Source organism: Lithobates pipiens, unplaced genomic scaffold (assembly GCF_037356315.1).
Source record: "Lithobates pipiens isolate NorthernLeopardFrog02 unplaced genomic scaffold, aLitPip1_a1.2 Scaffold_1, whole genome shotgun sequence".
NCBI classification, from domain to species: domain Eukaryota; kingdom Metazoa; phylum Chordata; class Amphibia; order Anura; family Ranidae; genus Lithobates; species Lithobates pipiens.
The window spans coordinates 97,852,109-97,875,917 of record NW_027507685.1 but is presented as its reverse complement, the minus strand read 5'-3'; the positions used below and the strand labels follow the sequence as shown (position 1 = coordinate 97,875,917).

Below are 23,809 nucleotides of genomic sequence, written 5' to 3'. Positions count from 1 at the left end.
TTTTTAATGGCATTATTAGTATTTGAGGGTTGGTCTTGTATTGTGTTTTGCAGACAATATGGATCCTTTCACAAATGCAAACTTTATGGGGCTATTCATAGAACTGTACATGGAGATGCCCTGCCTGTGGCAGTTCCACAACAAGTTTTATACTGACAGAACAAAGAGGAAGCACTGGAGAAACTGCTTTCTTTGGTGCGGATCATGGTCCCCACGGCAGACATGGCCTATCTGAATCGGAAAATTGTGGCCATGAAGCTTACATATCTCAGGGAGAGAAAGAAGCACCTGGAGTCCTTGAGAGCAGGAGATCCAGATGCTGTTTATTACCCCAGGATGGTTCACTTTGACAGGCTGCCTTTTCTGGTAGACCAAGGGGTACCCAGGCCACCACTCAGGGCACCACTCTCCAGGCTTCCTTCAAGGCATCCTTCACCCCCAGCTGAGGCTTCTGATGTCCAACCTGGGCCTTCCAGGCAGCAACATGTAGTGGGGCCCAGCTTGAGACAGGTATTGCATTGTTGAACATATTTCTTGTGTTACATTTAATGATGTTAACTAGATGTTCCTGATCAGTAAGTTGTGATTTCTCAAAGTGGTTTACATCTCAATAGACAGTAGTGACCAAAAATGATTGGGACGGGAAAGAAAAATGCTGGTCTCAGAATGATAGTCTGTTCTATTTGGTAACATTCAATTAGCAAAAGCCAGGAGCACAAAATGGTGTGATTGATGATCAAAAAACTAAAACTATGTCCCCTTTTCATACACAGGATGACCTCAGTCGGGGGGAGGCTGTGGCAAGTGGCAGCCAGGAGGTCGACCAACGCCCTCCTTCTCCTCGTGCCCCAAATACAGGAGCCCAGCCACAGCCTGGAAGGATGCCTGGTGGGAAGTGGCCAAGGAAGACGAGTGAGTGATGGCCTGGGTTCAGTCTGGTCTGCCAGAAGATGCAGCCTCTTGAAGATTCACATCCTGGGGACAGAAATGGCATCTGAATTTCCTGCTCTCTAGGACTTCGGGACCAGACTTCTCTCCCTGAGATATCTACTCCTCAGGCCAACAATTTTTTCTATTAGAATTTGTTCATGTTTGCCCTGGGGGCCAAAGGCTGCACCAAAGTTAAGAAGTTTCTCCAGCGCTGCGTTCCTATTTTTATTTTATAGCGACCAAAATAAAGGTTTTTTTGGTTTAATGAAATACTTGTGTAATGTGTTTTCCTTCCAAAAGGCCAGTTTATTTGTGAGCAGGCAGGTACATTTCAAAAATACAAAGTGAAATGAATAACAAGGGGTACCAACATTAACAACCTCCTGTAGATTAAAAAATAAAAAACCAAAGATAAAAAATAAAATAATGTTGTTGTGGTAAGTTTACACACAAAAAACACCCCAAAAAAAGGAGAAATTAGCAAACTGTCTTTAACCACTTGCTTACTGGGCACTTAAACCCCCCTCAGTCCCAGACCAATTTTCAGCTTTCAGCGCTGATGCACTTTGAATGACAATTGCGCGGGCATACAACACTGTACCCAAATGAAATTTCTATCATTTTTTTCCCACAAATAGAGCTTTCTTTTGGTGGTATTTAGTTACAGCTCGGAGTTTTATTTTTTGCTAAACAAACAAAAAAAGATGCAAAAAAAAAAAAAAAAAAATCATGTTTTAATAGTTTGTTATAAAATTTTGCAAACGGGTCATTTTTCTCCTTCATTGAAGTGCGCTGATAAGGCGGCACTGATAGGCTGCATTGGTGGGCACTGATGGGCTGCATTGGTGGGCACTGATAGGCTGCATTGGTGGGCACTGATAGGCTGCACTTGTGGGCACTGATAGGCATAGTTAAGGCGGCACTAATAGGCACAGATAAGGCGGCACCGATGGGCACAGATAAGGCGGCACTGATGGGCAAAGATGGGCACAGATAAGATGGCACGGATGGGTGGCACGGATAAGTGGCACGGATGGGTGGCACGGATGGGCACTGATAGGTACCACAGATAGATGGGACTGATGGGCACTGATAGGTGGCACTGATAGGTGGCTCTGATAGGTGGCACTGCTGGGCACTGATGGGCGGCACTGCTGGGCACTGATGGGCGGCACTGCTGGGCACTGATGGGCGGCACTGGGGTGCAGCACCTTTGAGGCAGATTGGGTGGCACTGTGGGTGGCACTGTGGGTGGCACTGTGGGGTGGCACTGTGGGGTGGCACTGTGGGGTGGCACTGTGGGTGGCACTGTGGGCATTATGGGCACAGACGGGGGGCACTTACTTTTACTTTGTTATATTTCAGGATGGCACTGCGGGAGGCAGGTGGGCACTGGCAGGTGGCATGTGGTGCCTTTCATTGCTGGCCGTGATCGGGACTGATGTCCCGATCACGGCCGCCGGTGATCGGCTTTTTTTTTTTCTCCTCGCGCTGTCAGCGCGAGGAGGAATAATAGCCGATTACCGGCTCCGTTCTATCACATGATCAGCTGTCATTGGCTGACAGCTGATCACGTGATAAGGGGTCGGGATCGACCCCTTACACGGATCGGTGATCAGGCGAGTCTCACGGACTCGCCGATCACAGAGCGCGCCGCGCGCGCCCCTCAGGGGGCGCGCAGGCCGCTCGTAACCAGGACGACGTCAATAGACGTAGTCCTGGAAATCTAGGTCCACGCTAATGCCGTCATTCGGCAATAGCGCGGTACCCAAGTGGTTAAAGGAGATTTTTAGTAATTAAAAATAAAAAAGCATCCAAAAAAGAATAAACCAAAAATTGTGTAGATGTGACGCAAACTAAAATTGTATTGCTGAAATGGTTAAAAAAGAGTAATGAAATGCGTTCGGGAGAAGTGTGTGTGACTATGAGCATCAAAAGAAGTTCCTTCTTGCAGCATTGTAAAGAACAAGAGAATGGGCTTCATGAAAGATTTTTTAACATTGCAGCGTGACGAATGTGCTATATCGCTTACGAGCAGTAGTTTTACCTGAACGAGCACTTCCGTGTCGGAATTTGAATGTAAGCATGCGTGGCACCTTGTTCGTCGGAGTAGGCTACACATGATCGGAGTATGTCCGATTGGCCCAGTTGGTCGGGAAATATTTCCAACATGTTGGAAATTTTGGTCCGATGGAATCAGTCCGATGCATACCACACACAGTCGGATTATCCGACGACACGGTCCGACAGGACACATTCTGACGGATTCTCCGACCGTGTGTACAAGGGCTAAGACTGTTCAAGCCCTAACTTATTGTAGCGCTCCTCTGCTGACTTAACCGGATTCCTCAGGGAGGTCATCAAATATGGTTGAGTCCCAGATCTTGCATCTCATGCCAAATAAGAACAAAACAAAATTGTGGAGGAACTGCAGCCAAAATCCCTTGGTGACACCTTTGGCATTGTTGTAAGCTGAAAGGATACATTCACATCTCTGGAGGATATTCCAATTGTATTGCTATGGAGAGTATTAGGGAGACAATGACTCAGGCCTAAACACATACTGTATAGTGAAAATTTTGCAGGGCTTCCAGAGAGTCAGAAAGATGAGTTTCAGCTGAGAGCAATTTAGACAGGAAGAGTGGCTATACCTGAGGTCCAGGATGGAAGGCCTGTAACAGGAGATGACATTTATAGATTTCTATCTATTGAAAGGTCACGTCTAGGCTGGGCAGACCCTTCCAGAGCAACCTTAGCTGCTTGAGGAAGCTGCTCTTCATTTGCTTTTTTTTGTTTTTTTAATTATTTGTGTGCTTTTTGGGAATTGTCCTTGGTCCAGTCACACCACTTCCCGGTGTCCTCTTCCTCCTGCAGCGGTGGTCTTCAATAAAGAGAATTTTATTCTCATGTATGTAGTAATGTGGGTGCTGCTCCCTGCACCTGAAGTGTGAAAAATGGACAGGGGTCTCCAAAGATTCTAAAAAAGGGCCAGTTTACTGTCCTTCAGACATTTTTTGAAGGGGGAGTGGACTGTGGCCAGTGGAAGTAGAAAATGCCTTGGCGTCATTGAGAGTAGACAATGCTTCAAGCAGAGGCGTAACTAGAAACCTCAGGGCCCCGATGCAAGAAATCAGGAAGGGCCCCCCCCCCGAAAAGCATGATTTTGATACTATATTTTTTTCCACTGTAGAACAAAGTAAAACATTTCTGTGCAGCCTGTGTCCCGAGTGAAACCTGTGTCACCAGTGCAGTGGTGGTACTGGAGGGGGGTGGCAGTGGTACTGGAGGGGGATGGTGGTCCTGGAGGTGGGTGGCGGTGGTGGTCCTGGAGAGGGGTGGCAGTGGTACTGGAGGTGGTGGCAGTGGTACTGGAGGTGGGTGGTGGTGGTGGTACTGGAGGGGGGCTGATGGTGGTACTGGAGGTGGGTGGCGGTGGTGGTACTGAAGGTGGTAGCGGTCCTGGAGAGGGGTGGCGGTGGTACCGGAGGTGGGTGGCGGTGGTACTGGAGGCTGGGTGGTGGTACTGGAGGAGGGTGGTGATGGTACTGGAGAGGCATGATGGTCCTGGAGAGGGGTGGCGGTGGTACTGGAGGTGGGTGGCATGGTGGTGGTACTGGAGAGGGGGTGGCGGTGGTACTGGAGGTGGGTGGTGGTGGTACTGGAGGTGGGTGGTGGTACTGAAGGGGGGTGGCGGTCCTGGAGAGGGGTGGCGGTGGTACCGGAGGGTGGGTGGTGGTACTGGAGGAGGGTGGCGATGGTACTGGAGAGGCATGGTTGTCCTGGAGGTGGGTGGCGGTGGTACTGGAGGTGGGTGGCATGGTGGTGGTACTGGAGAGGGGGTGGCGGTGGTACTGGAGTGGGTGGTGGTGGCACAGTCTGGAGGGGTGGTGGCAGTCTGGAGGGAGGGTGGTGGGCTGGTGGTACTGGAGGGGGGGTGGTGGCACTGGAGAGGGGATGGTGGCATTGGAGGGAGGGGTGGCACTGGAGGGCGGTGGTGGAACAGTCTGGAGGGGGGTGGTGGAACAGTTTGGGGGGGGGTGGTGGTGGTGGCACAGTCTGGAGGAGTGCTGGTGGTGGCACAGTCTGGAGGAGTGGTGGTGGTGGCACAGTCTGGAGGAGTGGTGGTGGTGGCACAGTCTGGAGGGGGGGATGGTGGCATTGGAGGGAGGGGTGGCGGCAGTCTGGAGGGGGGGTGGTGGTGGCACAGTCTGGAGGGATGGTGGTGGTGGCACAGTCTGGAAGGGTGGTGGCACAGTCTGGAAGGGTGGTGGCACAGTCTGGAGGGGTCTGGAGGGGTGGTGGTGGCACTAGAGGGGTGGTGGTGGCACTAGAGGGGGCTAGTGGCAGTCTGGAGGGGTGGTGGAGGCACTAGAGGGGGGGTGGTGGTGGCACAGTCTGGAGGGGTGGTGTTGGCAGTCTGGAGGGGGGGTGGTGGGCTGGTGGTACTGGAGGGGGGGTGGTGGCACTGGAGGGGGGATGGTGGCATTGGAGGGAGGGGTGGCACTGGAGGGCGGTGGTGGCAGTCTGGAGGGGGGGTGGTGGAACAGTCTGGAGGGGTGGTGGTGGTGTCACAGTCTGGAGGGGGGGTGGTGGTGTCACAGTCTGGAGGGGGGGTGGTGGTGTCACAGTCTGGAGGGGGGGTGGAGGGCTGGTGGCACTGGAGGGCGGGTGGTGGCACTGGAGGGGTGGTGGCACAGTCTGGAGGGCTGGTGGCACTGGAAGGGGGTGGTGGGCTAGTGGCACTCAAGGGGTGGTGGTGGCACAGTCTGGAGGGGGGGTGGTGGCACTGGAGGGAGGTGGGGGTAGCGGCACTGGAGGGGGGTGGTGGTGGCACTGGAGGGGGGTGGCACAGTCTGGAGGGGTGGTGGTGGCACAGGAGGGGGGGGGTGGTGGGCTGGTGGCACTATGGTAGCACTGGAGGGGTGGTGGTGGCATTGGAGGGAGGGGTGGCACAGTCTGGAGGGGCGGTGGTGGCAGTCTGGAGGGGGGTGGTGAAACAGTCTGGAAGGGTGGTGATGGCACTGGAGGGCGGGGGGCACAGTCTGGAGGGGTGGTGGTGGCACTGGAGGAGGTTGTGGGCTGTTGGCACTGGAGGGGGGTGGTGGCACTGGAGAGGGGGTGGTGGGCTGGTGGCACTGGAGGGGGGGTGGTGGTGGCACAGTCTGGAGGGGGAGTGGTGGTGGCACAGTCTGGAGGGGGGGTGGAGGGCTGGTGGCACTGGAGGGCGGGTGGTGGCACTGGAGGGGTGGTGGCACAGTCTGGAGGGGTGGTGGCACTGGAAGGGGGTGGTGGGCTAGTGGCACTGGAGGGGTGGTGGTGGCACAGTCTGGAGGGGGGGTGGTGGCACTGGAGGGAGGTGGGGGTAGTGGCACTGGAGGGGGGTGGTGGTGGCACTGGAGGGGGGTGGTGGCACAGGAGGGGGGGTGGTGGGCTGGTGGCACTATGGTGGCACTGGAGGGGTGGTGGTGGCATTGGAGGGAGGGGTGGCACTGCAGGGAGGTGGTGGCACAGTCTGGAGGGGCGGTGGTGGCAGTCTGGAGGGGGGTGGTGAAACAGTCTGGAGGGGTGGTGATGGCACTGGAGGGCGGGTGGCACAGTCTGGAGGGGTGGTGGTGGCACTGAAGGAGGTTGTGGGCTGGTGGCACTGGAGGGGGGTGGTGGCACTGGAGAGGGGGTGGTGGGCTGGTGGCACTGGAGGGGGGGTGGTGGCACTGGAGGGAGGTGGTGGCACAGTCTGGAGGGGTGGTGGTGGCACTGGAGGGGGTTGTGGGCTGGTGGCACTGGAGGGGGGTGGTGGCACTGGAGAGGGGGTGGTGGGCTGGTGGCACTGGAGGGGGGGTGGTGGCACTGGAGGGAGGTGGTGGCACAGTCTGGAGGGGCGGTGGTGGCGAACAGTCTGGAGGGGGATGGGGTGGAACAGTCTGGAGGAGGGGATGGGGTGGAACAGTCTGGAGGAGGGGATGGGGTGGAACAGTCTGGAGGAGGGGATGGGGTGGAACAGTCTGGAGGAGGGGATGGGGTGGAACAGTCTGGAGGGGGGGATGGGGTGGGACAGTCTGGAGGAGGGGATGGGGTGGGACAGTCGGGGGGGGGATGGGGTGGGACAGTCGGGGGGGGGGTGGGGTGGGACAGTCGGGGGGGGGGGGGGGGGGGGTGGAACAGTCGGGGGGGGGGGGTGGGGTGGAACAGTCTGGGGGGGGATGGGGTGGAACAGTCGGGGGGGTGTGGTAGAACAGTCTGGAGGGGGGGTGGTGGTGGCACAGTCTGGAGGAGGGGTGGAGGGCTGGTGGCACTGGAGGGCGGGTGGTGGCACTGGAGGGGTGGTGGCACAGTCTGGAGGGGTGGTGGCACTGGAAGGGGGTGGTGGTGGCACTGGAAGGGGGTGGTGGGCTAGTGGCACTCGAGGGGTGGTGGTGGCACAGTCTGGAGGGGGGGTGGTGGCACTGGAGGGAGGTGGGGTAGCGGCACTGGAGGGGGGTGGTGGTGGCACTGGAGGGGGGTGGTGGCACAGGAGGGGGGGTGGTGGGCTGGTGGCACTATGGTGGCACTGGAGGGGTGGTGGTGGCATTGGAGGGAGGGTGGCACTGCAGGGAGGTGGTGGCACAGTCTGGAGGGGCGGTGGTGGCAGTCTGGAGGGGGGTGGTGAAACAGTCTGGAGGGGTGGTGATGGCACTGGAGGGCGGGTGGCACAGTCTGGAGGGGTGGTGGCACTGGAAGGGGGTGGTGGTGGCACTGGAAGGGGGTGGTGGGCTAGTGGCACTCGAGGGGTGGTGGTGGCACAGTCTGGAGGGGGGGTGGTGGCACTGGAGGGAGGTGGGGGTAGCGGCACTGGAGGGGGGTGGTGGTGGCACTGGAGGGGGGTGGTGGCACAGGAGGGGGGGGTGGTGGGCTGGTGGCACTATGGTGGCACTGGAGGGGTGGTGGTGGCATTGGAGGGAGGGTGGCACTGCAGGGAGGTGGTGGCACAGTCTGGAGGGGCGGTGGTGGCAGTCTGGAGGGGGGTGGTGAAACAGTCTGGAGGGGTGGTGATGGCACTGGAGGGCGGGTGGCACAGTCTGGAGGGGTGGTGGTGGCACTGGAGGGGGTTGTGGGCTGGTGGCACTGGAGGGGGGTGGTGGCACTGGAGAGGGGGTGGTGGGCTGGTGGCACTGGAGGGGGGGTGGTGGCACTGGAGGGAGGGGGTGGCACAGTCTGGAGGGGCGGTGACGGCGAACAGTCTGGAGGGGGATGGGGTGGAACAGTCTGGAGGAGGGGATGGGGTGGAACAGTCTGGAGGGGGGGATGGGGTGGGACAGTCGGGGGGGTGGGGGGTGGAACAGTCTGGAGGAGGGGATGGGGTGGAACAGTCTGGAGGGGGGGATGGGGTGGAACAGTCTGGAGGGGGGGATGGGGTGGAACAGTCTGGGGGGGGGGGGATGGGGTGGAACAGTCTGGGGGGTGTGGTAGAACAGTCTGGAGGGGGGGGGCTGGTGACACTGGAGGGGGGGGGGAGTGGGCTGGTGGCACTGGAGGGCAGGGGGTGGCACAGTCTGGAGGGGTGGTACTGGAGGGGCGATGGTGGGCTGGTGGCAATGGAGGGCAGGTGGTGGCACTGGAGGGGGGTGGCGGGCTGGCACAATCTGGAGGGGGGGTGGTGACTTACCGCCAATCAGTCGATGATGATGATCGATTCCCCCTCCTCAGAATCCTGCAGAGTGAATCCTGCAGAGTGACGTAAAGTTCCTCCACGAAGCGTGCCTCCGCTCCTCCTTGCTTCAGAGAGTGCCTTCACTGCATTGGCTAAAGGTTTTTTTGTGTCGCAGAGTCGCAACAGTCGCAAGTGCGACTGGGCCCTGTAATTTTCGCCCACTTCAGGGGGCCCACCGGCAGCCCGCCCGCCGCCCGAGAGGCCCACCTGACTGTCCGGCCGGGGGTGTGCGTGTGCGGTGTTATTAATGTCAGGTTCATGCCGTCCTTCACCAGCGTGAGAGAAGTGCTCGGTTGGCTCCGCCCCCGCCTATCCAGAGCGACTGTAAGGGAGGCGGGGGCGGAGCCAACCGAGCACTTCTCTCACGCTGGTGAAGGACGGCATGAACCTGACATTAATAACACCGCACACGCACACCCCCGGCCGGACAGTCAGGTGGGCCCCTCAGGCGGCGGGCGGGCTGCCGGTGGGCCCCCTGAAGTGGCCGAGAATTACAGGGCCCAGTCGCACTTGCGACTGTTGCGACCCTGATAATTCCGCCACTGGCTTCAAGGTTGGTGGTCATTGGGAGTAAAAAATGTACATAGCATGTATGGTAAGTAGGAGGAGGAATAGTGTCCCATCATTGGTGTCAGTGAAAGGAATAGTGCCCCCTCATTGGTGTCAGTGGGGGTAATAGTGCCCCATCATTGATATCAGTGGGAAGAATAATGCTCCATCATTGGAGTCAGTGGGAGGAATAGTGTTCTATCATTGGTGTCAGTGGGAGTAATAGTGCCCCATCATTGGTATCAGTGGGGGGAACAGTGCCCCATGATTGGTATCAGTGGGAGGAATTGTGCCCCTTCATTGATATCAGTGGGAAGAATAGTTCCCCATCATTGGTGCCAGTAGGGGAAATAGTGCCACATCATTTGTATCAGTGGGAGGGAGAGTGCCCCATCATTGGTATCAGTGGGAGGCATAGTGCCCCATCATTGGTGTCAGTGGGAGAAATAGTGCCCCATCATTAGTATCAGTGGGAGATATAGTGCCCCATCATTGGTATCAGTGGGAGGTATAGTGGCCCATCATTGGTATCAGTGGGAGGTATAGTGCCCCATCATTGGTATCAGTGGAAGGAAGAGTGCCCCATCATTGGTATCAATGGGAGGAATTGTGCCCCATCATTGGTATCAGTGGGAGGAATAGTGCCCAATCATTGGTATCAGTGGGAGGAATAGTGCCCCATCATTGGTATCAGTGGGGGAGGAATAGTGCCCCATCATTGGTATCAGTGGGAGGCATAATGCCCCATCATTGGTATCAGTGGAAGCTATAGTGCCCCATCGTTGGTATCAGTGGGAGGAATAGTGCCCCATCATTGGTATCAATGAGAGGAATAGTGCCCCATCATTGGTATCAGTGGGAGGAATAGTGCCCCATCATTGGTATCAGTGGAAGGAAGAGTGCCCCATCATTGGTATCAATGAGAGGAATAGTGCCCCATCATTGGTATCAGTGGGAGGAATAGTGTCCTATCATTGGTATCAGTGGGAGGTATAGTGCCCCATCATTGTTCTCAGTGGGAGGAATAGTGTCCCATCATTGGTGTCAGTGGAAGGAATAGTGCCCCATCATTGGTATCAGTGGAGGAATAGTGCCCCATCATTAGTATCAGTGGGAGGTATAGTGCTCTATCATTGGTATCAGTGAGAGGAATAGTGCCCATCATTGATATCAGTGGGAGGTATAGTGCCACATTATTGGTGTCAATGGGAGGTATAGTGCCCCATTATTGGTGTCAGTGGGAGAAATAGTGCCCCATCATTGGTATCAGTGGGAGGTATAGTGCCCCATCATTGGTATCAGTGGAAGCTATAGTGCCCCATCATGGTATCAGTGGAAGGAATAGTGCCCCATCACTGGTATCAGTGGGAGGTATAGTGCCCCATTATTGGTGTCAGTGGGAGGTATAGCACCCCATCATTGGTATCAGTGGGAGGTATAGTGCCCCATTATTGGTGTCAGTGGGAGGTATAGTGTCCCATCATTGGTATCAGTGGAAGGAATAGTGCCCCATTATTGGTGGCACTGGGAATTATAGTGCCCCATTATTGGTGTCAGTTGGAGGTATAGTGCCCCATTATTGGTGTCAGTGGGAGGTATAGTGCCCCATCATTGGTATCAGTGGAAGGAATAGTGCCCCATTATTGGTGGCAGTGGGAATTATAGTGCCCCATTATTGGTGTCAGTTGGAGGTATAGTGCCCCATTATTGGTGTCAGTGGGAGGTATAGCGCCCCAAGGGTTGGATAAAGACAAGCAAAGGGCTGCAGTTTGGGGACTACAGCTTTAGCAGGGCAATTATAAATGTGACACCCTAACAGATCTTGTTCTCTCGGTGATCACTATATAATATATTATACACGCAGCTCGTGAATCATTCCGTTCTCATAGGAATGTAGCAAAGAACACTTATAAAACTACTTAATAAGGCTCTCAGGGAGAATCCGGCAAAACAACTCGCATGGTGAATGTTCACCAGTTTGAATATGTAAATAATGGAAAAACAATCTTATATCACATACAGAGATGAAAAATGAAAGTCAATGCAAACCCTTAACTGGATTACAAGCGCTATGCACCCGAAACAATTGCCATTATTTTTAATATTTGTTTTTATCACATCTCAATGCTGCTGATCTCCCACGGTCTCTTTGCAGCAATCTCTTTTTTATTTGTATCTATTTTTATGATGCTTTTATTTTTTACTGTTATTGTTTCACCTTTTAGGTATTACTTGTGGAATTGCCAGTGAACATTGCTCCAAAGTTACCTTTATCAATCGTTTTCTAAGAAAGAATTAAAAAATTGATGAATTGATTTTGATAATTCTTGTTTCTGGTTTGCTGTTACATTATATTATGGATTTGATTTTGTTCGGTCTTTCTCAGGCTTAATGTACTTAAGGAAGGGTCCTCAGTGATCCAAAACTGGCGGGTTTTGTTGGGATATTTAATTAATTCACAAGCTGCTGCAGGCTCATTACACTTGCAGCTGGGGGGCGCTCAAATAATGGGGTTAACGTGGTTGTAAAGTCATTTTTGGACTTTTACCTACAGGAAAGCCTATAGTAAGGCTTTCCTGTAGGTAAAAAAAATATCTCCTGAACCTATATGGTTTAGGAGATATTCCCCTCGCTATGCGCCGCTGACTGCAGCGGTGCATGCGCACAGGGGATTCTCGGCTGGAAGCCCGGCAGACGCTGGTGTTCTGGCATATAGTGTCCTGCCATCATATAGTGTCCGCCCCATACTGCGCATGCGCAGCGCTTGCGCAGTACGGTGCAGAAGAAGCTTCGGAAAATTTCTGGTGTTTAAATATTGTGCTGATATGGCATTTCTGCAGTTCAGATATGGCAGTGATATGGCGTTTCTGGGGTTCAGATATGGAGGTGATATGGCGTTTCTGGGGTTCAAATATGGCAGTGATATGGGGTTTCTGGGGTTCTGATATGGCATGATATGGCGTTTCTGGGGTTCATACATAGCGGTGTTATGGCATTTCTGGGGTTCAGATATGGTGGTGTTATGGCGTTTCTGGGGTTCAGCTATAGCAGTTATATGGCATTTCTGGGTTTCAGATATGGTGATGATATAGCATTTCTGGGGTTGAGGTATGACAGTGATATGCCATTTCTGGGGTTCATATATGACGGTGATATGGCGTTTCTGGGGTTCATATATGGCAGTGATTTGGCGTTTCTCGGGTTTTGATATGGTGGTGATATAGCATTTCTGGGGTTGAGGTATGACAGTGATATGCATTTCTGGGGTTCAAATATGGCAGTGATTTGGCATTTTTGGGGTTCAGATATGGCGGTGATATGGCGTTTCTGGGGTTTTGATATGGCGGTGATATGGAATTTATGGGATTCTGATCTGGCAGTGATATGGCATTTCTGGGGTTCAGATATGGCAGTGATATGGCATTTCTGGGGTTCAGATATGACGGTGATATGGCGTTTCTGGGGTTTTGATATGGCAGTGATATGGAATTTATGGGATTCTGATATGGCAGTGATATGGCATTTCTGGGTTTCAGATATAGCAGTGATATGGCGTTTCTGGGGTTTTGATATGGCAGTGATATGGCATTTCTGGGGTTCAGATATGGCAGTGCTATGGTGTTTCTGGGGTTCTAAAATGGCGGTGTTATGGCATTTCTGTGGTTCAGATATGATGGTGATATGGAGTTTCTGGGGTTCAGATATGGTGGTGATATGGCATTTCTGGGGTTCAGATATGGCGGTGATATGGCATTTCTGGGGTTCTGATATGGCAGTGCTATGGTGTTTCTGGGGTTTTGATATGGCAGTGATATGGCGTTTCTGGGGTTCAGATATGGCGGTGATATGAAATTTCTGGGGTTCAGATATGGCGGTGATATGGTATTTCTGGGGTTCTGATATGGCAGTGATATGGCGTTTCTGGGGTTCAGATATGGCAGTGATATGGCGTTTCTGGGGTTCAGATATGGCGGTGATATGGCATTTCTGGGGTTCTGATATGGCAGTGATATGGCGTTTCTGGAGTTTTGATATGGTAGGGCTATGGCATTTCTGGGATTCAGATATGGCAGTGCTATGGTGTTTCTGGGGTTCATATATAGCGGTGTTAGGGCATTTCTGGGGTTCAGATATAGCAGTTATATGGCATTTCTGGGGTTCAGATATGGTGGTGATAAAGCATTTCTAGGGTTGAGGTATGACAGTGATATGCCATTTCTGGGGTTCAGATATGGTGGTGATATGGCATTTCTGGGGTTCAAATATGGCAGTGATTTGGCATTTCTGGGGTTCAGATATGGCGGTGATATGGAATTTAAGGGATTCTGATATGGCATTTCTGGGGTTCTGATATGGTAGTGATATGGCGTTTCTGGGGTTCAGATATGGTGGTGATATGGCGTTTCTGGGGTTTTGAAATAGCGGTGATATGACATTTCTGGGGTTCTCATATGGCAGTGATATGGCGTTTCTGGGGTTTTGATATGGCAGTGCTATGGCATTTCTGGGGTTCAGGTATGGCAGTGCTATGGTGTTTCTGGGGTTTTGATATGGCAGTGCTATGGCATTTCTGGGGTTCAGGTATGGCAGTGCTATGGTGTTTCTGGGGTTTATATATAGCGGTGCTATGGCATTTCTGGGGTTTAGATATAGCAGTTATATGGCATTTCTGGGGTTCAGATATGGCGGTGATATAGCATTTCTAGGGTTGAGGTATGACAGTGATATGCCACTTCTGGGGTTCATATATGGTGGTGATATGGCGTTTCTGGGATTCAAATATGGCAGTGATTTGGCATTTCTGGGGTTCAGATATGGCGGTGATATGGAATTCTGATATGGCAGTGATATGGCGATTCTTGGGTTCTGATATGGCGGTGATATGGCGTTTCTGGGGTTCAGATATGGCAGTGCTATGGTGTTTCTGGGGTTCTGATATGGCAGTATTATGGCATTTCTGGGGTTCAGATATGATGGTGATATGGCGTTTCTGGGGTTCAGATATGGTGGTGATATGGCGTTTCTGGGGTTCAGATATGGTGGTGATATGGCATTTCTGGGGTTCAGATATGGCGGTGATAAGGCGTTTCTGGGGTTCAGATATGGCATTTCTGGTGTTCAGGCATGGAGGTGATTGGCATTTCTGGGGTTCAGATATGGCGGTGATATGGCATTTCTGGTGTTCAGGTATGGAGGTGATATGGCATTTCTGGGGTTCAGATATGGCGGTGACATGAAGCTTCTGGGGTTCAGAACTGAAGTTTCACACTCTTATTTTTAAGTCCAAGTACAATTTTATTCCAAGGACAAACTGCTTACAAAGGCAACATGTTTCATGGGCTGTAACTTCACCCCTGTCACCAGGGCTAAAAAAATAAAAAAAGAAAGAAATTACTAAAACAATATGTTTTCTTTAACAGGTAAAAAAATAAAATAAACTATTGTCTTGTTTTGGGAGCTGTGACTCCACATTCTTCATCAGGGCTAAAATGTAACACAAGGAAAAAAGGAATTCATATTTTTTTTATTATTATTACTATTTTTTTTTCTTTAATAGATACATTTTTTTTTAATAGATACAAATGGATTTTATTTTAAAAGACTTATTTTTAATCTGTTCATTATTTATTGTCTTGCCTCTTAGCCCTGATGCAGGGAGTGGATTTACACTCCCCCAAATCACGTTGAATTTGTAAACTATTTTTCAATGGATTAAACTTGTATCTGGATTTAAATATTATGGTGTCATGCTTCAATTCTAGATCCATTCAGCAATAAAAACCTGACAATGGTTCTAACACTTCCCTACTGTACCCAGTACCTAAAAAACAATTGGCTTTAAAATAAAGGCTAAAAAAAAAACCCAGAGTATTTGCTGTATGTCCTGCTAAAACAAATGACTAGATGTTTGGAGGGATAAGTACACATTGAGGTCTCTTTATAAAAAAATATTGGCGCAGGCATTTGCACAGCCACTGCAAATAATCCTTGTAATGTGTCTTTATTTAATGTGATTGTCAGCTCCATCTAGTGGCTATAATGTTGTATTTTTCCGAAATACCTCAATCAGAGAAAAATACTGCATTATGACCACTAGATGGTGCTGACGATCATAGCAAATAAGCATATTTGACACATTACAGAGATTAGAAAGGATGAACCACCGCTTCAAAGTAATCCTCTTTGTTCACGTGACACACTCACGGAAGTGCTTTTTCACAGGACACCATATATTGATTATACATGTGGCACCTGTTATTTATACATATATTTAATGTTTTCACGGGTCCCTCTGTGTATATGTTTGATTTTTTATCGTTAAGTCTATATACTCCACCCACTCTATTTTTTTTATTTTCATTTTTTTATTTTTTTGCTCTTTTTCTTGCATGTGATGTAATAATTTTTCATCTTGGATAAAATGGAATATTTTCATTTCACTTTCCAGGGCCCGTTGGTCAATTTTTTCACTTATCTCACTTATTTCATACAGACATACACACCTGTATAATGATATGATATGATATGATATTTTCACTAAGAGTTAAATTTTGGTTAGATTTTTGGTCAAAAATGTTTTCTTTTTTGTTTCTTTTGAGTTTTCTTGAGCATTTTCACTGCTTGGCAGCATATGCTAAGATCTAATTGCAAGTGTGATTCAGCTGTATGTAATTGCCTTTGATCTTTCAATTATGTGATATGCCTTGCCTCTTTTTATGTTTTATGCTATATATTTGATATTTGCTTGAAAGATGGTTAGCTATGAGTAAGCACTGATTACGGTGCAAAACGCGTCAGTTTTCCTGTACCCTGTTATTCTTTTGCTGTGGATTTTTTGATTATGCTTTGATGTGACCCACGTTGTTTCAATTAAAGATGGGATTTCAAGTCTTTTTCCAGTGTGCGGCTATCCAGAGTTTTGTCCTGCTTGTTTGCACATTACAGAGATTATTTGCAATTGTTGTGTGAATGCTGGGGCATCTTTTTTTTCTTTAAATAAAACCCCGTTGTATTTATTTTTGTCTTTTCAGCTTACCTCCCTGATCCAACATTGCAAAATTACTGCAGCAAACGTTGCCAAGTTCTGCAGGGAACTTTACTTTTCCATTCCAAACAATTTGGGTTAGATTAAAGCGTCATGTTAATTTGCATTGTAATTATTCAAGCGAAGCAATTGCTGGATGTAAATCTGTCTTGTGTTTCAACCAGGGCTCGAGTGCTGCGGGAACGCATGGGAACGGCGTTCCCGTACTATTTCCACAGCGGGAACGCCGTTCCCATTAGCTGTCTGAGCCGGGCTGAGGCTATGCAGCGTGTAGTCCGCGCCGCTCCTCAGCCGCCGAGTGACTGGTTGCTAGGCAGGGGCCGCTCCGCATCTAGCAACCGGTCACATGACTTCGGCCGTGCACGTGGGCACGCACTGGCGCGAGACCGACAGTCAGTGTGACACACGCTGCGCGCCGGACTGTCCTCCCGCTCCCCTCTACCCAGTGCCTCCTGTTGCCACAGCCGCTGCACTTTTCAAGTTTACTTCTTCTCCCCCCAGAACAGAAGGGAAGAGAATAAATACCAGGAGGTCAGTCACTAGTGTGTAAGTAAGTTGCATTCTGCAATACCCTGCCAAATTGCCAATACTCATCCATACTCTGCAATACCCTGCCAATACTCATCCATACTCTGCAATACCCTGCCAATACTCATCAATACTCTGCAATACCCTGCCAATACTCATCAATACTCTGCAATACCCTGCCAATACTCATCAATACTCTGCAATACCCTATCAGTATCAATACTCTGCAATACCCTGCCAATACTCTGCAATACCCTATCAATACTCTGCAATACCCTGCCAATACTCTGCAATACCCTATCAGTATCAATACTCTGCAATACCCTGCCAATACTCTGCAATACCCTGCCAATACTCTGCACTACCCTATCAATACTCTGCAATACCTCGCCAATACTCTGCAATACCCCGCCAATACTCTGCAATACATAACCTGCCAATACTCTGCAATACATAACCTGCCAATACTCTGCAATACCCTGCCAATACTCTGCAGTACCCTATCAATACTCTGCAATACCCTGCCAATACTCTGCAATACCCTATCAATACTCTGCAATACCCTATCAGTATCAATACTCTGCAATACCCTGCCAATACTCTGCAATACCCTATCAATACTCTGCACTACCCTATCAATACTCTGCACTACCCTATCAATACTCTGCAATACCCCGCCAATACTCTGCAATACCCCGCCAATACTCTGCAATACCCCGCCAATACTCTGCAATACATACCCTGCCAATACTCTGCAATACCCTGCCAATACTCTGCAGTACCCTATCAATACTCTGCAATACTCTGCAATACCCTGCCAATACTCTGCAATACCCTGCCAATACATACCCTGCCAATACTCTGCAATACCCTGCCAATACTCTTCAATACTCTGCCAATACTCTTCAATATCCTGCCAATACTCTGCAATACATACCCTGCCAATACTCTGCAACACCCTGCCAATACTCTGCAACACCCTGCCAATACTCTGCAATACCCTATCAATACTCTGCAATACTGTGCCAATACTCTGCAATACTCTGCAATACTCTGCCAATACTCTGCCAATAAATACCCTGCCAATACTCTGCAATACCCTGTCAATACTCTGCAATACTCTGCCAATACTCTGCAATACATACCCTGCCAATACTCTGCAATACCCTGCCAATACTCTTCAATACTCTGCCAATACTCTGCCAATACTCTGCCAATACTCTGCAATACCCTGCCAATACTCTGCAATACCCTGCCAATACTCTGCAATACCCCATCAATACTCTGCAATACCCTGCCAATACTCTGCCAATACACACCCTGCAATACCCTATCAATTCTCTGCAATACCCTGCCAATACTCTGCCAATAAATACCCTGCCAATACTCTGCAATACCCTGTCAATACTCTGCAATACCCTGCCAATACTCTGCAATACATACCCTGCCAATACTCTGCAATACCCTGCCAATACTCTGCCAATACACACCCTGCAATACCCTATCAATACTCTTCAATATTCTTCCAATACTCTTCAATATCCTGCCAATACTCTGCAATACTCTGCAATACATACCCCGCCAATACTCTGCAATACCCTGCCAATACTCTGCAATACATACCCTGCCAATACTCTGCAATACATACCCTGCCAATACTCTGCAATACCCTGCCAATAGTCTGCAATACATACCCTATCAATACTCTGCAATACCCTGCCAATACTCTGCAATACATACCCTATCAATACTCTGCAATACCCTGCCAATACTCTGCAATACATACCCTATCAATACTCTGCAATACCCTGCCAATACTCTGCAATAAATACCCTATCAATACTCTGCAATACCCTGCCAATACTCTGCAATACATACCCTGCCAATACTCTGCAATACCCTGCCAATACTCTGCAATACCCTGCCAATAGTCTGCAATACCCTGCCAATACTATGCAATACCCTATCAATACTCTACAATACACACCCTATCAATACTCTGCAATACATACCCTGCCAATACTCTGCAATACCCTGCCAATACATACCCTGCCAATACTCTACAATACTCTGCCAATACTCTACAATACATACCCTGCCAATACTCTGCAATAACCTATCAATACTCTGCAATACTGTGCCAATACTCTGCAATAGCCTGCCAATACTCTGCAATACCCTATCAATACTCTGCAATACCCTGCCAATACTCTGCAATACCCTGCCAATACTCTGCAATACCCTATCAATACTCTACAATACATACCCTATCAATACTCTGCAATACCCTGCCAATACTCTGCAATACCCTATCAATACTCTGCAATACCCTGCCAATACATACCCTGCCGATGCTCTGCAATACTCTGCCAATACTCTTCAATACATACCCTGCCAATACTCTGCAATACCCTATCAATACTCTGCAATACCCTGCCAATACTCTTCAATACTCTGCCAATACTTATTCCTGTTTGTGGGATATTTTCTAATGGGCTGTGTAACAGAATTTGGAACAGGGTGTATTTGTGGTAGAAATTCCCTGCGAGGGAAAGATCATCACCCATTGTGTTGATTGTTTTGTTTGACACGTTATTTTGTTTTTGTAAACTGGCACTTTACAATAAATGTTGTACTGTATTTTCTGTGAAGTATATATGCATATGAGCGTACCTTTTTTTTTTTTTTTTTTTGGTGGGGGAATGGATCTTGGGTGGGAGTTCCCACACTTTTTTTCCCAGGACTTGACCCCTGGTTTCAACTATTCTGCAATTCGCTAAAAAGCAAATGGTGATGTATCATCAACAAAAACTGAATTAAATATAAGTGATGGCTACTTACAAGGGATCTTCATAACAATGCTTGTCACATAAAATCATCCAGACCAACTCATTGTGTGCAGTTTGTGCCTATATGATGGCTCCAGCTTTGCCAGCCAGTACTGGGGCGTCTGTTTGATTCTAGAAGTTCAGCCTCTCTCCTTTCTCGTGTGATCAGACCTTAAAGGGTTAGTTCACCTTTAATGGGCATTTTCTATAAATAATCTCCAATGCATTGCAGCATCCTCAGCATTTTACATACCATTTCTTCACTGTTCAAATAGTTGCTCCTGTCCCCTCCATACATGTAGGCTGTATGCAGCCTGTCCAAAAAAAAAAACTTTCCAGTAACTCCCTCTGGTATTTTTTTCCCCAGGAGGAACGGACCCATCCAGGACCAATTCACCAATAAGAGAGAAGTCAGGATAGGTGTGACCTACATCATAGAGGCCCCGATAGGGTATGACCCTATCATGAAGACTCTGGTGTAGGTGTGACCCCAGTCTGGCGTTACCCTGTCATGAAGAACCTGGTGTTGGCGTGACATCGGTATGGAGACCCTAGTGGGGCGTGACCCTATCATGAAGACTCCTGTCCCCCTCCATACATGTAGGCTGTGTGCAGCCTGTCCGAAAAAAAACTTTCCAGTAACTCCCTCTGGTATTTTTTCCCCAGGAGGAACAGACCCATCCAGGACCAATTCACCAATAAGAGAGAAGTCAGGATAGGTGTGACCCACATCATAGAGGCCCCGATAGGGTGTGACCCTATCATGAAGACTCTGGTGTAGGTGTGACCCCAGTGTGGTGTTACTCTGTCATGAAGACCCTAGTGTGGCGTGACCCTATCATGAAGACTCTGGTGTAGGTGTGACCCCAGTGTGGAGACTCCAGTGTGGTTTTATTCTATCATGACAACTATGTGTATGTGTAACCCCCCCCCCCCCAAATGGAGACCCCAGTGTGGTGTTACCCTATCATGAAAAAGATGGTGCAGGTGTGACCCCAGCATGGAGATCCAGTTGTGGTGTGACCTCTCATGGAAATTCTGGTGTAGGTATGAGCCCAGTATGGTGTAACTGTATCATCAAGACCACATCATAGAGACCCCAGTGTGGTGTGACTTATCATAAAGGTTCTGGTGTGACCCAGGTGTAAGTTGACTCTATATTGAACACTCTGTTATCGTTATAACCCCAGTATGGAGACCCTAATGTGGTATAACCCTATCATAAAGACTCTGGTGTAGTTTTGACCTCAGTGTGGAGTTCCCAGTGTGGTATTATCCTATCATGAAAACTGTGGTGTAGGTGTGACCCCCCCCATGGAGACCCGAGTACGGTGTTACCCTATCATGAAGATGGTGGTGCAGATGTGATCCCAACATGGAGATCCAGTTGTGGTGTGACCTATCACGAAGGCTCTGGTGTTGGTGTGACCCAGGTGTACTTTGACTTGATATTGGAGACTATGGTGTAGGTGTAACCCCATCATGGAGACACTAGTGTAGTGTGATCTATCATGAAAACTCTGGTGAAGGTGTGACCCAAGTATGGTGTGATTGTATCATTAAAAACCCTGGTGTGGGTGTGACCCCAGCATGGTGATCCCAGTGCAGAGTGACCATTAAACTCCAGTTTAGGCATGACCCCATTTGTGGTGTGACCCTATCATGAAGACCTTGGTTTAGGGGAAACCCCAGCATGAATGCCCTGGTGTAGATGTGACCCCAGCATGGAGACCCCATTGTGGCGTGACCTATTATGAAGACTCTGGTGTAGGTGTGACCCTATAATTACATTTCCTATGCATTGCAGCATCCCCAGCATATTACATACCACTTCTCCACTGTTCAAATAGTTGCTCCTGTCCCTCTCCACACATGTAGGCTGTGTGCAGAATGTCTGAAAAAAATAAACTCCCTAGTAGCTGCCCCCACCCTTTGGTATTTTTTTTACAGGAGGAACAGGCCCATTCAAGAACAATTTACCAGTTAGATGAGAGAAGTCAGGATAGGTGTGACCCCAGTTTAGAAACCCTAGTGTGGCGTAAACCTGTCACAAAGACTCTGGTGTAGGTGTGACCCCAGTTTGGTGTGACTCTGACATGAAGACTCTAATATAGGTGGAACCCCAGTGTGGAGATCCCAGTGTGGTGTAATCAGGGGTGGACTGACAACTCATGGGGCCCCTGGGCAATAGGAGATTATGGGGCCCCCAGGCAATCAGAGATTATGGGGCCACACAGTATACACACACAGTATACAATCACAAAGTATACACATACATGTACACACAGTATACACAGACATGTTTCTATTGGCTGAGAAGGTACTGGAGATGTGGCTACAGCTATAATGTCAGAATTTTTAGACCAAAAGGATGTCGGTAAGGGACATTTCAGAGACAGATTAAAAAAAAACACAGATTTTTACATATTGTCCCTGGTTTTACTGAGGCTAGCAACTCTGATGGGGCCCCCGGGCAGTGCCGTGTGGTGTGTCCCTATAGAAAATGTTTTTGGAGACTTTGTAGGTACCTACCTTATACAACATTGGCTCATATATGTAAAAAAATTACATCTTTTATTATAATTCATTAAAAATTGTTTAAAGAACATATACAGTAAATATATACTGTATAAGGTAGTTGATACAGATTAACAATACATTCTATAAACCTCTCACCCAGAATAGAAACTAAATAAAATATTGCACATAACACAAAAACATATTGCTGTTAATCAGGTGAAACTGTTCCGAGAACTCATTGTGTTTCATGGACTTCTTCAGGATGAACTGGAAGATCAAAGCCCTATAAAATATAAATATAAAATCAATATCATGTCACATCAAGACAACAACCAACGCCTGCTCCACATACCTGCCTAGTCAATTGCATGTACTGGTGATAGTATAATACTACCTAAAGCCAATCTAAAAACATCAGTTATGCTCTCCTTGTGTGTAAGCATGCATACATCCTAGACCAAGAAGAGAGACCATAAAGAGACAGCTCACCCTGGTGTATACTATCAGTAAAAAAATGTAATGAAGTCCCTGGTGTTTTTGTGACCCCCAGCATGGAGACCTTGGTATGAGCATGACCCCATCATAAAGACACTATCTAGCTATGATCCCATCAGGGAGACCATGGTGTAGGTATGACCAGGGCTGGTGCAAGGATCGTTGACACCCTAGGCGAAACCTAATTTTGCCGCCCCCCCCCCCGGCTGCGCACATGACTCCACCTTACCCTGCCTTTGCTACACATGACCTATCTGACCCCTACACTGACCCCTTGACACAAACTAATCCACCTGACTCCTACTTCCTGCACTACTCACATCATGCTGACCCCTACACTGACCTACCTGATAATTACCCCGACCTACCTGGCACCTACACTAACCCACCTGGCACCTACACTAACCCACCTGGCACCTACACTAACCCACCTGGCACCTACACTAACCCACCTGACACCTACACTGCCAATTACACTGACCATCACGCTGACACCTACACTGACCATCACGCTGACACCTACACTGACCATCACGCTGACACCTACACTGACCATCACGCTGACACCTACACTGACCATCACACTGACACCTACACTGACCATCACACTGACACCTACACTGACCATCACACTGACACATACACTGACACATCACACTGACACATCACACTGACACATCACACTGACACTGGCACATACACGTACACTGGCATGACATACACTGACACATACCCTGACATGACACATACCCTGACATGACACATACCCTGACACATACCCTGACATGACACATACACTGACATGACACATACACTGACATGACACATACACTGACATGACACATACACTGACATGACACATACACTGACACATACCCTGACATGACACATACACTGGCACTGACACATACACTGACACATACACTGGCACGACACATACCCTGACATGACACATACACTGGCACTGACACATACACTGACCATCATACTGACACCTACACTGACCATCACACTGACGCATACACTGACACATACACTGACCATCATACTGACACCTACACTGACCATCACACTGACGCATACACTGACGCATACACTGACCATCACACTGACGCATACACTGACACATCACACTGACCATCACACTGACACATACACTGACAAATACACTGACACATACACTGACCATCACACTGATGCATACACTGATGCATACACTGACGCATA

General features: G+C 49.1%; 1 protein-coding gene across 1 annotated transcript in view; it reads right to left on the bottom strand.

The window, feature by feature from the left end:
- Positions 1-19,712, bottom strand: part of LOC143955574 (cyclic nucleotide-gated channel alpha-2-like) — an 89,804-nt gene extending 70,092 nt beyond the window's left edge. Inside the window, exon 1 of the mRNA XM_077465764.1 lies at positions 19,581-19,712. The gene's annotated coding sequence lies outside the window, so the exon portion shown is untranslated. The remainder of the gene's footprint in view (positions 1-19,580) is intronic.
- Between the last annotated feature and the right edge of the window lie 4,097 nt (positions 19,713-23,809).